General features: G+C 45.3%; 1 pseudogene; it reads left to right on the forward strand.

The window, feature by feature from the left end:
• Positions 1-385: 385 nt before the first annotated feature.
• LOC133091071 (serine/threonine-protein kinase MARK2-like) lies at positions 386-14,222 on the forward strand (annotated as a pseudogene).
• The last annotated feature ends 3,602 nt before the right edge of the window (positions 14,223-17,824 follow it).

The raw sequence follows: 17,824 nt of genomic DNA on the forward strand, positions 1-17,824 counted from the left end.
TTCAAGTTGACTATCCACATCTATACAAAATAAATTATCTTTATTGATCAGTTTCACTAAATTGCAAGTTTTATAAGTTCTTTTCATTGGCTTTTAAAAGTGAGCTTATTGTTTTTCATTGGGCTCCAGCACTGACGGCTTTCAGCAGATGTGACTGGCATTAGACCCCTACTGTCACCAGTGTTTCCCAGGTCATTCCAGCCTGGAGTCAAAACCGGCATCTCCATAAGAGAAACAGAAGAGAGAAGTAAAACCCTGTTTCTCTGGCTCCATTTCCACCCACAAGAGCAGAATCCAGCCCTGCCCTAGTCTACCCCCCACTCCCAAATATGTCTGGGAGCTCCATGGAATCTCCATGGGGCTTCTCCTCCCTGCTCCACATGCCATGGTGACACTCCTGCCACTGCTCTCTCCAAAGCCCAAGCTGAGCCTGGTGTCCTTGGCCAGGCCACCTGTTCCCCAAGACAAAGGTTTGCTGACTCCCTGCATGTACCCGAGTCACCACGTACGGAAACTGCAGTGACAGAGGAGCTTTAATGTACTTCATCTCAATCTCCACTCCTCGAGGCTCTGGCACAAGTGCCTCGGACAGGGAGGGAGGGAGGGATGGCAGGTGTGGGATGCAAAATACTCCCAAAGTCTCCCCTCCCTTTCACACTGAGCCACGTTCCCCAGACCAAATTCGTGTTCTCCCATTCTCTCTTCCCTTACCTTAAATTCTTTCTCAGGAGACTCCTAGTCATTTCTGCAAATGGCCCCCGGAAGGGCACCACCCCATACAGTGACACGCCAGTAACAATCGCCTCCATGCAAAGCCTTCTTCTCCTGCTCCTGTGTGTAAAAGTAGGGGGACAAGTAGAGGGGCAGGGTCTGGATATAGGCTCTTGGGGGTGGGAGCAGGGCAATGCCCAGAGAAAGAGTGGGACCTCCCTCAATCGTCTCCTTCCAGGTCTCTCATCGTTCCAGCCTCCTGATCTTCACAAGAGGAGGGAAAATCTATTTGTACAGAATCAGATCAGGTAGGTATAGTCACGCCTGTTGATTTGGGACCATTGACACAACTCTCTGAATGAGACAGGAAGTAATTATTAGGTCTTTTGGTGCCTTGGATTCTATCATAGAAGGAGAAGAAAAGAGAGAGAGTAGCTAGAGAGAACTATAGATAAATGAAGCTCAGAACCAATTGGGGCTGGACTCTGAATCAATGGAAAATGTGGTGAAGCTGCATAAGAATGTCTGTCTTACTCCAGTCAGGTTGCTATAACAAAATACCATAGATGGGGTGGCTTATAAACAACACTTTATATCTCACAGTTCTAGAGGCTGGGAAGTCCCATGATCTGGACACCAGCAGATTTGGTGTCTGGTGAGGGCCTGCTTCCTGGTTCATAGACAACCACATTTTCATTGTGTCCTCACAATGTGTTCCTTGCCTCTTCCAGCTTCTGGTGGCTGCTGGCATTCCTTGTCTTGTGGCTGCATCACCCCAATCTCTGCCTTTGTCTTCATATGGCCCTATTCCCTATGTGCCTCTGAGTATTTTCCTTCTCTGTCACGTATAAGCACACTGTCATTGGATTTAGGGCCCATCCTAAATCTAGGATGTTCTCATTTCAAGATTCTTAGTTTAAATACATCTGGAAAGACCCTTTTTCCAAATTAGGTCACATTCACAAACACCAGAGATTAGGACCTAGATATATCTTTTAGGGGCCACAATTTAACCTACTACAGATTATATTCTCACCTGGCTAATTTTCCACTTTCTCTCTGAAACAACCCAGTGAAGATTACACAAAAGGCACCTAAATCCCAGAGAGGGACTTTTCTGGTGGTTCAGTGGTTGAGACTCTGTGCTTCCATTGCAGGGGGCAGAGTTTGATCCCTGGTTGGGGAACTAAGATCCTGCATGCTGCACACTGTGGCCAAAAAAAAAAAACCACTTTGGTAAATATGTGCTTCTTTAGTAATGCATTAAATAACAAGATCGATCTAATGGCAGGCATAATAATTACCATAATTTCAAACTAGCAAGAAGCATAAATGATATTCTGAAAAACCTGCAACAACTGTGACATAATATGATTAAACCTATGATTTCTATTGCTGACAAAGTCACAGGTTCTGCTCATATTACCGGGGTCTGTTGCCACATTCATAACCGTAGGAAATGCTGAATTTCGGTCAAAGGTTAATGAAAATGAACACACAGTTTTCTTTTTTATCCAGGTTTACAGAGCACCTGAATTTTCTCCATGGATCTCTTGTCTGTGGACCCCCTGACCTAGATACACACTGTGCCAAACTTTCCCTTTCTATTGGGTGATGCTTTTTTAAATACTCTGTTCTTCTCTTAGCAACATCAAGAGTACTGGAGAATCACTGGCAGTCAGATCATTTTCTGGTCACCTGGAAAGCAAAGCCACGTGCCAGAGGCACTGGGTGGGAGACGTCCCCTTTTACACAAAGGAGGAGGGATGGCCACCCCGCCACACCATATGTGCTCAGCCATCCTATCCCACAGTGTGTCCTGGGAGATGCTAGTCCGATGAAATACTCCATGCCGTGGTCAAGTGAGTTTAGGAAATGAGGCAGCAGCTCTCTCCCTTTTAGAAATTCACAATGCATATGAGCAGAGCAAAGGCTCCGCAAGGTACTACAAAGTGGTTTACCTAACCCCAGTGTGACCTGACCATAGGACCACCCTCCCCCCTTTATTCCATGGCTGAGCTAGCAGCTTCACAGAGCACAGAACTCACCCTGGGAAACACCAATTTGTCTAGTATTAAAAGTACCACAAAACAACTACCCAACCAACCAAAATAAACTGGCTTCAAATTAAACCCACGGGTTTTTCCTAGAACAAATCCAGAACTCGCTCCAGGAGGAAAAGAGAAACTGTGTGCCTGGGTAGTTTTTGTCACGTGCAGCAGTGCACACAGTTTAATGAAAACTATACTTCTTCCTGTGTGCCATGAAGGAGTTCTGGGGTCAGCTTCTACCTAGTGAGTAAATACCCCTCTCATAATCCCCACTCAACCACGAGAATCACAGTGGTTTTCAATACAACTTTAGTGACCTGATTTTTTAATTAGCACTCTTGTTTCAAGTCACAGAATCCACCATAAGTGATCTTAAACATCAAAGCATCAGAAGGTAAAATGGCACAAAACCCAAAGATAGGAATGCAATCAACCCTATCTATCTGTCTGTCTATCTATCTATCTCTGTCTGTCTCTGTCTCTAGCTCCTTCTCTTTCTCTCCTCTTTTTCTGGGTCTCTTCGTTCTTCACTTTCTCACTCTAGTATGCTTTTGCTTTAACACAAAGGCTCACGCTGTCTCTCCTTCCTTCACTGAATGGCTGCCCATGTCCCCTTCCCCACCTCCCAGTACTGACTGACTTCCTCTGATTTTCCAGCCCCTATGGCAGAAAAACACGGCTACCATGAGCTCCTGAGTTTAAAGTCACAAGTACAACTATGACAAGAGAGACCGAAGTCAGCCTGGTCCAGCTTGGGTCACGTGCCCCCCTGGCCTGCCAGGAACCACCCTTCCAATATTTTGAAGAGTAGCTGAGGAAGGGGAACCGTTTCCACAAATGGGGGTGGGAGGCGGGCAGAGGGGACAGGATGAAAGATACAAGACCTGTGGCTATTACATCTGGGAAATTGCTTAAACACAACAAAGATTCACTTGGCTGATCACACACCTGTTATTCATTCCATGACTGTTACCAACCTAAATGTGACTTCAGGCTAGAATGTAATAGGAAATCGGTATACAGGGTAAAATGTGTTCATTCCCTCTTCTCAACTAAACACGGGGACAAAGGCCTCTTGGAAACAATTAAAATCAGCAGGATAGAAGGTGAGAAAGAATTACTCAAATGCAATGAATAATCATTAATAATTAAAAATCATCCCACCCACACACTGGGATTCTACCTTTATTGTTAATAAGCTAAAGAATCAAGGGTTGAATATTTTTCTGTGTTTATTTTTTAAATTTCTTTCCAAGCATTCTATAACTATTCCCCAAACTAGCCTTCAGTGTGAGCTTGAGTCTAGAGGGGAGATTCTTATTCTCTCATGACATTTCACAACGTGATCCCAATACACCCCCAGGTTCACCTATGTTCCAGCCATTGATGGGATATACTTATGCTAAACATTACTGTTTATCTGAAATTCAAATTTAACTGGCTGCGCTCTATTTTTTGTTTTCTGGCCCCGCCACTTGGCTTGTGGGGCAGAATCTTAGTTCCCCGACCAGGGATAGAACCCATGCCCCCTGCAGTGGAAGCACAGACTCCTAACCACTGGACCACCAGGGAATTCCCCATGCTCTATTTTTGTTTACTAAATCTGGCAACCCAACCCGGATCACACTTTGTGCTTTCAAACCTCCATGTCCTTGTCATAGGACTCTTCCCCTTAGGATACACTCCACCAGTCCCCTCCCCTTAGCAAACTCAGTCTTCAAGAACCACCTCAAATGCCCTTTTCTCTGTAAAACCTTCCCTAGTTTCCTCAGGTAGTTTAGATCATCCTGCGATATATTCTCAACTATCTATTAAAGACTTGCAACAGTGAATTGACTACCTGTCTTCCCTGCTGACCGTGAGCTCTTCAAGGACACTACTGGGTCTGGGTATCGTTGTATCTTCATGCTTGGTATGTAGGAGATTCTTAATAAATGTTTTTGATGGAATGAATTAATGAATTTTGGTAAATGAACTATTGCTGTTCCCTATGAACAGCCATCCTACTCCTATTTCCCCTCACCACATTGATTCATCTCCTTAAAACAATAGTTTTCAAACCTCGGGCCATCCCTGAGTAGGAAGAAAAATCAATTTAGTGAGTAAAAGCCAGCATGAACTAGAACAGAGTGAAGCAGCAGAGAGAGAGGTGGAGAGTAGTCGAATGGAATGGGAAAGAGGGCAGCTCAGTGAGACTGAGTCGTGTTCTGTTGAACTTAAGTTTCAGGCGTGTGTTTGTGTGTGCGTGTGTGTGCGTGTGTGTGCGTGTGCGTACTAGGTTCTGGTGTAAAATGTATTTCTTACCGTAACATGGTCAGAAGAGTATGAAAGCCACTTCCGTGTTAGGAACATCAGGGTGAGCTGTGAGCGCTGGTTAGTATTTCTTATGATTTCTTGGCACTCCTTCCAAACATCTTCAATGGCTCCCCATTTCCTACATTCAAGGCCTTCTATAATCTGGCCCCAACCTATTGCTTAGCCCTCTCTTACCGCCACTAACTGCACAAACCACCCACCCCAGACAAAGGGCCTACTGTTTGCCCATCCCACCCCCCAAATGAACAAGATAAACTCTTTGCTTCATTAATTTTGTTTACCTTCTCCCACAGTCAGCCCTCCACTCCTGCCGTTCCTGATGGCTTGTTGAGCAGCACCCCGCAAGCCTACCAGGCCTGTGCTTGCCCAGCTTCCTGACTAAAGAAAGAGCCCGGAGTCAGCAAGAGACTTAATGAATGGGGGAGCTTACAGGTCTGAAGCAAGGTCCTGGAGCGACACCCCACCACGGCAGGACATGGCGGCACTCTTCACTCCTGGGGCGGCGGGGGAAAGATGATCAGTTACAGGGGAATTGATGTCAGGTGGGCTCATTAGTTACCAGGGAAACCAGCAGAAGGGCACATCCCTCACGGCCCCTTTGATGAGAACAATCACCAGCTGGGGCCTGGGGCAAGTACATAGGAAGGTCAGTCGGGTGAGGAAGATACAGGAGAAGCAGGCACTGGTCCAACAGGGGATGAACTGAGAGCAAGAGAACAGCCATCTTGAGTGGCCTGACCATACATGGCTTCACTCCTCTCTGCCTTTTTTTTTCATAGAATGAACCCAGCTTCCTGACATCCAATTCAAAGCAAACTCCTGCTTCCTTAAGCCCTCCACAAAATCACCTAAAAGAAACCAAATCCTATAATAGGCACCTCCTAATACCCTCTTACTGAGAAGCCCCTCAGTTCCTTATGATGTGCTTTCTCCCTTGCTGCAGTGAGTAATAAGCCCAAATGCTACAACTAGTGATGTGTTCCTGGAGGTTTGGGCAAGTAGGCATTGACCTTCGGCTCATGGCAAGTACATACATAATGTTTGCTGTAAAATTGTGTTAGGATTTTTGTACCACCAGATGAGTCCTTGTTTTTCACATGGTGAAAATTATCTGGATTGTGTGGCAAATGTTGTTTGGAAAGCACAGAATAAGAAATTGGTTATGTACACAGTCTATGTTACCTGTGTCAGATCTGCACGAAAAGTGTCAGGCCAACTGCAACCTAAAAGTTCTTTTAATTGGCTGTGGCTTGTTCTCAGTCACACAAAAGACAAATCCCTCAAACTGCTAGCCCCACTACTCATGACTGATGTCAATAAGCCATAGAAAACTGAAACAACCAAATGCATTTTGGGGTTTGGGGTTTTATTTTAAACTACCTCAAAGCCTTTTGGAGAAAGATGCAGGGTGTAAATATAACACAAATGCTTTACATTTGTGTTTCACTTCATAGATTTCAAAGGTCTCTAACATCAATCACTTTCCGGTGATGTTCAATCCCACCAGTCATGACTAAAAGTGGCTAATTTAACATTTGTGCTCATTGTAAAAAAATGCATATAAATTCAGGAAATGAATGTTTTCTTTCTCAAAAAACTCCTACGTGTTTTTCATAAATGCTGAAAATCAATTTATAAGCTGAAAATCAACATATAATCAAATTACATGTAATCTGTTCAATCTACTTATATAAATTCTAAGTTCCTTTTATCATCTCCCCTCCTCTCAATAGTCTAGTGCATAGCAGAGGTCTACAAAATAAATTGATACACATTTTAAAGTCAAGTACTAAGTGTCTACTACATACATCTCCTTATTTGGTCTTCAGGCCTACCAAGCAAGACACATATGAGATACAAACTAAAATTAAGCAACATTTCTACAGTGGACTGGATTGTATCCCACCCCAGCCCACCCCCAATTCATATGTTAAAGTCCTAACCCCTCAATCTGACTGTATTTGGAGATAAGGCCTTTAAGGAGGTAATTAGGGTTGTATGAGGTCATAAGTATGAGGCCCTAATCCTATAGCACTGGTGTCTTTATAAGAAGAGGAAGAGACACCAGAGATATCTTTCTCTGTGTGCACATGCAGAAGAAAGCCATGTGAGGACACAGTCTGCAAGCTCGGGAGAAAGGCTTCACTCATCAATCCTGATGGTACCCTAGTCTAGCCTCCAGAACTGTGAAAAAATAAATTTCTCTTGTTTAAGCCACCCAGCATTAGTATTCTGTTTGGCAGCCCAAGTCAAAAAGATAATAAATGGTAAGGAAGGGATTTAAAAGCAGATATCTGGACACCAAGTCTAGTATTCTAATACACCATGCAAAAGTATTTACTAAATGCCATTTCAGACCTGACTTTAGACAAAGCTCTGCACTTTCCAGGAACTCAGAGAGGTAAAATGAAACCTTTGTACACATATACACTGATGTGCTGTTGTTTCATCATAACTCTTCTCATTGGAAGTGACTGAGACTGGCGCTCTAGCTCAGCCTGCTGGAATTCAAGCTTGCCCAGCATCAGAAAGTACCCTCACTTACTCTTACTTTCATTTTAACCTGACCTGGTGGCAGCAGCCCTGAGGCCAGAGGCTGTACCATGGAAAGGCTGGGATCCAAGTTTTGTCCAGTGTCAGGATCTACCCAAGACTTTCTTCTGCTTTTCTTTTTACCCATCGCTAGGGGCCCTGAGGCTAGAGGATGTAACACAGAATGGCCAGAATTCAATTTTGTCCCAGTGTCAGGATGTACCACACACTTTTTTCTTTCAGTTGAACTTTACCCAGTGGCAGTGGTCCTTAGGCTGGAAGCAGAAGCTCAGTCCTGCCAAAATCCAAGCTCGGTCACTGGGTCCACCACTCCTCTCGATTACTTTTATATTAGCTCTTTATAAATAACAATAACCAAAGAACTGTGTATTCTGCCTTTTTCTTGTTACTTTGCATTTCCTTATGCATCCAATGAGCTAACTCCTGAGGAGTTGGATTCATCATTTCTATATTCCACTTGTGACTGTTTCTACTTCCAGTAACTGATTACAGCACAGCCACCATTCCATACCATGGGTGACCCTGTGGCCAACCAGGAATCAAAGGTTTGTCAAGCCCTGCTCTCTCATCCTTTCTCTTCCCAAACCACATATTTCAGTGAGTCAGGGTCATTCCCCTGAATCCCACTTCTCCTAACACCAACTACTTGCAGTTAGCCCAAAGGTGAGGTTTGAGGGTATAGTCCTTCAGAATGTCAAGTCTCCCAAAACTTCTGATACTAACTGCCAGGATAGAGTCCAACTGTAAAGTTAAAAGGCACAGTCTCCACAGCTGTCCTCACTTATGACACAAACTGTAAATCCAGCAGGTTCCCAAAACCACCCTCAGGCTTGATCATACACTAAAAGGACTCACAGAGTTAATTGAAAGCTTATACTCATGGTTACAGTTTATTACAGAGAAACGATACAGATTAAAATAAATTAGCCAAGTGAAGAGACAGGAAGGGAAGAGTCTGGGAGGTTTCCAAACATAAAGCTTCTTTACCCTCTCAGGACAGATTACCCTCCCATCACTGATATATGACAATATGCATGGAGCATGGCCAACCAGGGAAGCTCACCCAATCTTCAGTGTCTAGAGTTTTTATAGATACTTCCTATGAAGGCATAATGAATTGATTGATTGGCCCCATGTCCCTGAACTCAGCATTCAGCTGTCTCCCTTACCCCAGAGGTAGGGCTTGATATCAAGGGGCCCAAGGGGCCCACCAGGAGTCACCTCATTAGCATAAGTGTGACACTAAATTAAAAAGACATTCCTATCACTCAGAAAATTCCAAGGGTTTAGAGGTTACCTCCCAGGAGCCAGGGACAAAGGCCAGACCTCTCTTTGGGAAAGGCCAAGTTCTTCACTACAGTCTTTTCATCTGTTTATGTCTTACAGATATGGCTAACAAAGGCAGTTAACAATGAAAAATAAAATTAGTAGCTACATTGTGTATTAGCTGCCAGGCACTGTACACTCATTTTTGTCTAATTCTCAAAATAACCCTGAAAAGTTGGTGTTATTTGTCCCATATCACCGATGAGAAAATTGAGGCTCAGAAAAGTTGCCCCAAGTTTTAGAAAGGGAAAACAACAGATGTGACCCTGTTGACACAGCATAACCCTTGGGCTATTACATCCATCTTGCCCACACATTCACTCATTCCTTCTACAAACATTTATTTTATGTCTACTATGTACCAGGAACTGTTCTATGTGCTGGAGATACAGCAAAGAACAAAACAGACAAAAATCACTGCTCACATGGAATAGATAGTCTAATGGGAGAGGGACAGAAAAATAGCCAATAAGTAAGCAAAATATGTAGCATTTGAATGGCAATGTTGCTATGGGAAAAAATAATAGAGCAACAGGTACATCTTGTTTAGACCTTTATTCAAACATATCAACTGTAACAAAACATCTTTGAGACAAATGGGAAATTTGAATATGGACTAGGATTATATGATACTATTACTTTTTGTTAGATTGGATGGTGGCATGATATCTGTGTTCTAAAAAACAGGTATTTACCTATTAAAGATGCAGACTGAAGTATTTATGGATAAAATAAGATTGCAATAAGATTGTGAGGAAGGGCCTTTATACTAATATTTATAATTTTGTGTATGTTTAAAATTTTACATAATACAAAGTTTTTAAAAAAGAACAAAAGCAATGGATTGGGGCTGGCAGATAGTTCTTGCAACACACCTTATAAGACCAAAGATGTAAATCAGGGAAGGCCTCACTAAGAAGGTGACACTGGAAGGAAATACTTGAAGGAGGTAGGGGAGAGGGCTAAGTGGATCTGGGGAAAGAACATTCCAGGAAGATGTAGGAGCTAGTGCAGAGCACTGAGGTGGGAGTGTGCCTAGCAGGGCATATTCAAGGAAGAAGGAAGTCCAACTGCAGGGAAGGGATGAGCAATTGATAAAATAGTAGGAGGTGGCATCAGAGAGTTAAAGGGATGGGTGGGGAGGAGAGGAAATGTATGTCCAGGGCCAAACCCAACAAAACATTCATGCCAAACTATGTAAGAATACCTACAGACCAATAAGAAAAATGCAGGCAACCCAATAGAAAAATGGACAATAGACTTGATCCTGCATTTCACAGAAAAGGAAAGGGCCAGTAAACACATGAAAAGGTGTTCTACTTTATTAGGCATCAGGGAAATGCAAATTAAAACCACAATGCTGCACTCCCACACACCCACAGAAAGATTAAAATTAAAGGGCAGGCAATACTATGTATTAGTATTGGTGGGTGTATAAATTGGTACAAATTGCAGTGTCTACTAAAACCAAAAATATGCAGCTCTCTTAAGCAATCAGTCCCATTTCTAGGTATATATCCAACAGAAAGCCATGTAAATATTCACCAAACACTGGAGAAGGATGTCAGAGCAGCACTATTCTTAACATCCAAAACCTGAGAAATACCCAAATGCCCAGTGACAGCAAAATGGATAAAAAATGGGCTACCTATACAGCATTTAGCATAACAAAGCAAGCAATATAGATGAATCTCACAAAAACAGTGAGCAAAGAAAGCAGACACAAAGGGTTTAATACTGTGTGATTCCAGTTACGTGAAGTTCAAAAACAAGCAAAACTCATCTATGCTGTTAGAAGACAAAATAGTGATTACTATCATGGAGAAAGTGACTGGAAAGGGGCTTGTGGCGGGGGGGAGCTGGTAACATCTTGTTTCTTGACCTGGATGCCGGTTAAGTACGTGAGTTCAATTTGTGAGCAGCCACCAAGTGGCACACATGATTTGTGCACTTTTCTGTATCTATATTATCTGTCACTAAAACGTTTTTTTAAAACGTTTAAATCATGCAGGGGCATCTTGGTTTCCTTCTCTGAGCTACTGGTGACAACACCCAGATGCCGCTACCCTACCCGCCATCCCAAGCCGAATAAGAGGGACACAGAGCATGGTGGATTGTTGGCTTAAAAAGAGTAGATATGTTTTCTCAACTCACAGCTGCAACTTCTACATTTAAAGATGCTGAAACTTTGGCTCATGGAAGAGAGGAATCCACTGCAAAGAAACGGGGCAAAACTATAAATAAGAAATGGAAATATGATGATAGCTATCTTCCCTCAGATGTTAATAAAGGACCTTATTGTGTCTTATGCAATAGAACATTTTGGTATAGAATCGTGATACCAGTTAAGTTGTGGCACCATTTTGAGAACAATCACTTAGAGTTTAAAGAAAAGATGATTAAATATTTTAAATGTAGACATAATGAGCTCTTTAAAAGCCAAAAATTATTACAGCTTTTCAAACTAGAAATGAAAAGGCTGCTGAAGCATCCTACAGGTTTTAATTTCTAACAAGGTAAATACTGATTGCTCCAGCCTACATAAACAAAAAGCTCTTTGGGGTACTCAATATTTTTTTAAAAAACGAGTAAAGGATTCTGGGGACCAAAAGGTGAGAAATCACTGTGGATGATCCCAGTCATGACAGGTCGATTTCTTCTATGACCTCAAATGGAGCCATTGTTTTTAAATTCCAAGAACTAGATAAATCTCTAGCTGAGCCTAGGTTATCAGTCCTTTTAGCTCAGAAAGCTGCTTTTAAGTGACCTGGGAGGATTTGACCAAAGTTAGCTTTTTCCTCTTTGGCACTGTGGGTTTTCTGCTTGTTTTGTTATTCGTTTTTCCCTTTTTTTCTTTATTCATTTTTTGTTCTTGTTTCTTTATTCTTTTATTTCTACTTTTCTCAGTTTCTCTTTATTTTACTTAGTTACTTCTTTTTAAATTAGTTTGTTGGTATTTGCTTTTGATTATTCTTAGTTTTGTCTGGCATTGTGTTTTGATTCAGTCATAAAGACCAGTTCGTGGGGTGAACTTTGAACTGATTTTCTTTTGATTTGGACCAAGCTTCTCACCAGCTCTTCCCAGATGTAAGCCGACCTTAGGACGCCTTGACTCCAAGCACAGCAGTGAGTCCAGCGTGTTGCAGGGCCTCTGAGCCGTCTCTGTTGAGGAGAGGCTCAGATTCACATGGTCTCCTCCAGATCCTCGAGACCATCATCAAGGGAGACTGGGCTACGGTGAAGCTGGCCGGCATATCCTGGCTGGGAAAGTGAGAGCCGTGAAGATCACTGATGAGACTCAGCGGAACTCCTCCAGCCTCCAGAGACTGTCCCGCAAAGCAGCAATCATGAAGGTTTGGATCATATCAACATAGTGAAGTATTTGAAGTGACGGAGGCTGAGGAAACTCTCTGCCTTGTCAGGAGGACGCTAGTGGAGGAGAGGTGTTTGAGTACCTCGTGGCTCATGGCAGTAGGAAAGCAAAGCAGCTGAAAGCAGAGTCCACCAGGAGGGTACTGTCCACAGAGATTTAAAGGCAGAAAACCTGCTCTTGCATGGGAACATCACACTTTGGCTTCAGCAACAAATGCACCTTTTACAACAAGCTGGACACCTTCTGGGGTGGTCCCCCTCATGCTGCCCGGAACTCTTCCAGGGAAGAACCACAGGAAGTCATCCTGTCTACACTGGCCGATGGATTCCTGCCTTTTGAAGGACGGAAACTCAAGGAGCTGTGGGAGCGGGTTCTGAGCAGAATATATCACATTCCATTCTTGTCAATGGAATGTGAATATCTGCTAGAGAAATTTCTCATTCTCGATCCCAACAAGAGAGGCCCTTTAGAGCAAACTGTGAAGGATCCGTGGATTACTGTGGGTCATGGCTATGAGGAACTAAAGCTCTACATGGAGCTACTCTCTGACTACCAGGACCCCGGGCAGACTGAATTCATGGCGTCCATGGTTACACGTGGAGACAGAGATCCAGGATTCACTGAGAGGCCGGAAAGACAAGGTAATGTTCCAATATCTGCTCCTGGGTTATAAGAGATCTGAGCCAGAGGGCTACCGGGTCACCCTGAAGCCTCAGCCTTCAGCGGATCTCACAGCAGCACTCCTTCCCCAGCCCCCAGGAACGGCACAGGGTCCCCGCCAGCTGCAAGCAGCACATTCCCACCTCTAACTGCTGCTCTGAGAACACTCCGAGGAGGAACGCAGATGTGGAGAAGGATCAGGGCACAGGGCGGAGGGCCACAGCGCAGCCAGCGAGCCGGCAGGGGAAGAAGACCGCCGCTGCCGCCCACCCCCCAGCGCCCTCTCCACCCGCACAAATCAGAGCAGGAATCCCCCGCGCTGGGAGAGAGCCAGCCTCGGCCAGGCCTCCGTGCAGAAGGGCCAAGGCAGCCTAACCGTGAGGGTCTGGGGCCCCCTTGGCTTCGGCTTCCGCCACAGTCTAACCCGGCCCCGCCTGCACCAGGAATCCAAGTGCAGCCCACGCCGGCCTCTGGGCCCCGCCCCACGGAGAGTACCTGTGAGGAGCCCAAGCCCAGCACAGCCCCCAGCCTGTCCCCTGCAAGGTCAGTAGGGAGTGGAGCCCCGGGTCCGTCCAAAGGGAACTCCGCCCACGGGGGCAGCCCGACAGGTGCCAGACCCAGACATTCTGCCCTGAGGTGAGACCCCAGCCTCCGCCAGCGGCAAAAGCCACGATCGGCAGGGGGCCACTGCGAGCTTCTTCAGGAAGTTCAAGTCCAAATCGACAGGAAGAAATCGAGGTTTGCCCGAGGAACCTGAATGAACCTGAAAGCAAAGACAGAGGGAAGACACTCCTCCCTCACGTGGTGAGCAGCCGAGGCAGTGATAACACAGTGAGCCGCGCTCACTACACTTGAGATGGACGATGGAGACCACGAGCTCCGTGGAGCGGGAGGAGATGATGCGGAGACAGGAGAGGATGCAGGGGCAGGAGAGGGTGCGGGGGCAGGAGAGGATGCAGGGGCAGGAGAGGATGCAGGGGCAGGAGAGGATGCGGAGGCAGGAGACGATGTGGAGGCAGGAGACGATGCGGGGGCGGGCGGTGCTCCATGCGAGCAGCTGCAGGTGCGGCCAAAGCAGGAACCGCCGCTGTGCGGGCAGCCGGGACTCGCGAGCAGGGAGGGCGGCCTTCCGACCCGGGGGATCGAAACGCGGACTCTCGTCTCCACAGCTTCCAGAAGCATCGCCTCCAGAAGCACCGCCCGGGGACCAGAGGAGGGGCGCTCCGTGCTGAGGCCGCGCTCGCCCACCTGGTCCAACTCGCAACCAGGCCGAGCGCCTCCCTGGAACCCTGCTCCCGCCGCGGCCTCCTCCTCTTCTCTTCCACCCACTGGAGAGGCGCGATGCCCTGTAAGATAAACACAGGCGACTCCAGTGAGAACACACAGCTGTTTACTCAGAGTCGGCGTAGTGGCCACCATCACTTGCGTCTGGCGGGGACCCCAGGCAGGCAGGCAGGCAGGCAGGCAGGGCGGTGGGAAGCTTCCAGGTGGAAAGGGAAGGCTCGGGGTGCGTTGATGGAAGCTGCTGGCCAGCGGCCCCCTCTCCTCCCCCCTCCACTGGGACTCCGAGACTGGATCTCTGGAGTTCCCCGGGAGGGGCTCGGGCCCCTAGCAGGGCCCACTTCTACTCTACCCGCTCCGCCCCACTTAACCCTCCAAGCAAACCACCAGCGCAGCCTGCCCCGACCTCGGCCCCTGGGCTGCAGAGGTGGGGGGGGGGGGCCCTGGTCTCCTTCCACCGTGCGCCCTGAGCCCTCCCTCCTTCCCCAGAGCTGGCGTTTCTCCACAGGGCGCTGTGCAAGGGGTGGCTGTCCTCCTTGCCAGCTCTGTGCCATCCCTCCCCCACACACTCTGGGGCTGGGAGTGTGGAGGGGCTGCAGGGACATTAGGCTCCCCCTGGGGCCCCTGGGTCGTTGGTCTCCCTGGTGACAGGGACACAGCATTTTCCGTTCTAGGAGAGTCTTTGTCTGAAAGCACCACTACAGCACTACCCACCATCCTCTTCCCCATCGCTTCCCTGGATTGCACTGATCTGGGCCACATCTAGTTCCTCCGCAGTGAGCTCCTCCCACCGGACCCTGCTGCCTCATCTTTCTGTCTCCCAGCCATCCCTTCCTGACAATGTCGCCTGTCCGTGGGCTGGGGGACAGATTGGGCAGAGTGGCTCCCTGCCTGCTAACCCCGCAGCTGGTGTGGAGACGGATGGTTATGGGCGCTGGCCGGTGATGGCGCTGCATCCCTCACTTAGACCAAGGGCTCCCCTTCCCTCCACTCCCTATTCCTGCCCTGTGGAACGGCCTGGATGCTCTGAGGGGTCCAGGAAAACATGGCTTTGTTCCCAAATGGGGTGTGGGCCAGGGGGACCCCAGCAAGTGGCCCCTCCCCTCCCAGCATCCCCTCCTGCACTTAGTTTCTCCTGGGATCAAATGTGTAGTAATGAGAATGTTTTGAGGGGAAAAACTTTTGGTCCTCTATAAAGACTTTTAATCTGAGAGGAATTGGGAGACACTGGAGAGTTTTCACAGAGAACTGACATAAGCTGATTTATGCTTTATCAGGAAAGCAAGAGTTTGGCATTTTCATCTCCCATGGGGTGAGGCGACCTCTCCATCCCACTATGGCTAATAAGGTTGGGGAAAGACCAAACATCCAAGGGATTGCAGATGCAATACACAAGTGTCCATAAGAGAAAGTATATCAGATGGGAACCAGTGAATGAACTATGATTATAAAATTACCAGACTCATTTCTGTGGCTTTAATTCAGAAGGAAATCCAAAAGAAAAATTATAAAAATATCTTTTGCTTTTAGTAACTGTTTTAGCCTCCTAAAAAAAAGACCTTAATTTATTAACATTCATTTGGATATTTGTTTGAATATTATTGACAACATGATAAAATTTTTACTGTAAAATGTTTTTATGATATAGATATATCTGTATACACATATAGATATAGGTATACATATATATAGAGAGAGAGAGAGATAGGGAAACACTAGAACCCTGACAATATCTTTTAACACCCGCTTTGATCCAGCTATAACTAGAGGTGAATAGAATAATAGAATAAACTCTTGGAATTCCCAAGTATTCATAAAAATTAATTACCTTTTGGGTTTCAGTTAGTTTGAGATGCGTTTCCATCACTTGTACCCAAGAGATTCTAGAATAAAAAATATATGTATTTAAATATTATTGGTATTTAACATTTGTTGATTCTATTAGTTTGGACTACAGACATAAATGGACTTACATGAGAGACCTTTAATATCATAAGTAAATGAGTTAATAAAAACAGAAATGATTATAAATGTCTTTTTATAACCCTCATATCTACAGCTATTACAAATTTTATATTTTAAATTTTTCCAAAGTTTTTCAAGTTTAGTTTTTCCTAATGGGTGTAGGTGGGACACAAGCATGTTTAACAAAAAGAACAAAGAGGTCTAATGTGTCTTGAAAAATTATTTTTAAGTTCCAAGCAAGACAGGTTCTATTCATTCCTGGAAAGGAACTTGTTTTGACATAGATTTAACATTAGTGTGTGAAAGAAAGAATAGATTTTAAAAATTAAGCTATTTATAACAATGTGGGAAAAAATGAGTAAAGGAGATTAATTTGTGATTTAAATAAATATAGTAATAGCATAAAATTAAGGCTCATCTACCATCTGATGTCCTCTTATCCTCAATACACACACGCGCGCACGCGTGCACAGCAAAAGTTACTCTGCTCTAAGAGTTCTAGGACACTAAAGTTAAATAGTGTATAAAAATGTGTATAAGAATTTTATGAGACACTTCCCACCAATCATCAAAAAATGAACAAGGGCATTTACCTCCACTCCCCTCCTATAACTCCTAAAATGACAGTAGAGGGAATAATTTACAAGGTCAAACCACAAGGATAAGCAGAAATGGCAGGAAGACAGTAGCAATGAAAGTTTGGAAGCAAGAATGCGTGTGTATGAGTAGTAACTTTTCTGCAAACGTGGGAAGCCAAAACCTAACCAGCAGTAACAGAGTGTGAGCAAGCTCTTCCCTGCTGCGGCTCCTGGGAAGCTCTGGACCGGAGGCGTCAGGGACCCTGTGGAGGATCAGGTGGGTGAAAACTCGGGGGAGTCAATGCGAGTCTGAACACAGTGGCTGGAAGCCCATATCCACTCCACTGGTTGAAGACTGGAGGTTTACTCCCTGGAGATGCTCATTCAACAAAGCTCTGGCCTCTAGGGCCCCAGCCTCCCCTGTAGGCAGTAAGGCTGTGCTGAAAACACGGGAACAAGTGAGAATCTACACACCAAACAGTGAGCCTCTTGTCCACTAGGCTCCCCAAATATTGGGGGTTAATTTAGGGGGCAGCTTTCAGGCTACCTTTTACTCTCTTCTTACTGTTTATATGTTTTTGAGTTCTTTACAATGACATGTATGTAGTTAAAATTTAGGAGGTGAATTATTTCCAACCTATAATTCTATATCTAGCCATACTATCAACCAATTATAAGGGTAAACTGAAACCTTGATCTGAAATGTAAATTTACCTCCCAGATATCACTTAGTAGGAAACTTCTGAAAGCTGCACTCCATCAAAATGAGGGAATAATACGGGGGTGGGGTAGATATGAGATCTAAAAAAATAGAGGATCCAATATATGTAAGGAATGAAAGGAATTGTTAGGATGAAGGTAAGGGAGATGCCAGGGCCTAGAGAAGAAGTCCAGATTGGAGCAAGAGAGAGGAAGGCTCCAGGAGCCATGGATGCCATCAGAAGAGCCAACTCTTCCACTAGGCACAATAGACACAGTGCCAAGGGCCCATGATACCTTTAGGGACATAC

The sequence above is a fragment of the Eubalaena glacialis genome, chromosome 1 (genome assembly GCF_028564815.1).
Source record: "Eubalaena glacialis isolate mEubGla1 chromosome 1, mEubGla1.1.hap2.+ XY, whole genome shotgun sequence".
NCBI classification, from domain to species: domain Eukaryota; kingdom Metazoa; phylum Chordata; class Mammalia; order Artiodactyla; family Balaenidae; genus Eubalaena; species Eubalaena glacialis.